The sequence below is a fragment of the Frankliniella occidentalis genome, unplaced genomic scaffold (genome assembly GCF_000697945.3).
Source record: "Frankliniella occidentalis isolate FOCC.00 unplaced genomic scaffold, Focc_3.1 Scaffold25, whole genome shotgun sequence".
Taxonomy (NCBI): Eukaryota; Metazoa; Arthropoda; class Insecta; order Thysanoptera; family Thripidae; genus Frankliniella; species Frankliniella occidentalis.
This window is the reverse complement of record NW_026267155.1, coordinates 409,961-410,165: the sequence shown is the minus strand read 5'-3', so window position 1 is coordinate 410,165 and position 205 is coordinate 409,961.

Below are 205 nucleotides of genomic sequence, written 5' to 3'. Positions count from 1 at the left end.
CATTTTTGGCAAAATATACAAAGGCTATAGCCTTTGTGTTTTTAGCGAAAATTGATGGGTCCGGATTTCGACAGAAAAGTAGTCGAATCGACAGGGGTGAACCAGGGGACCACAAAACTACTTTTGGTTCCGTCAGAAATCACCCCTGTCCAGAGAAACTTGAGTTTTAAGGGGTAGTCTTTTGAATCTGGCGCGCAGCGTACAG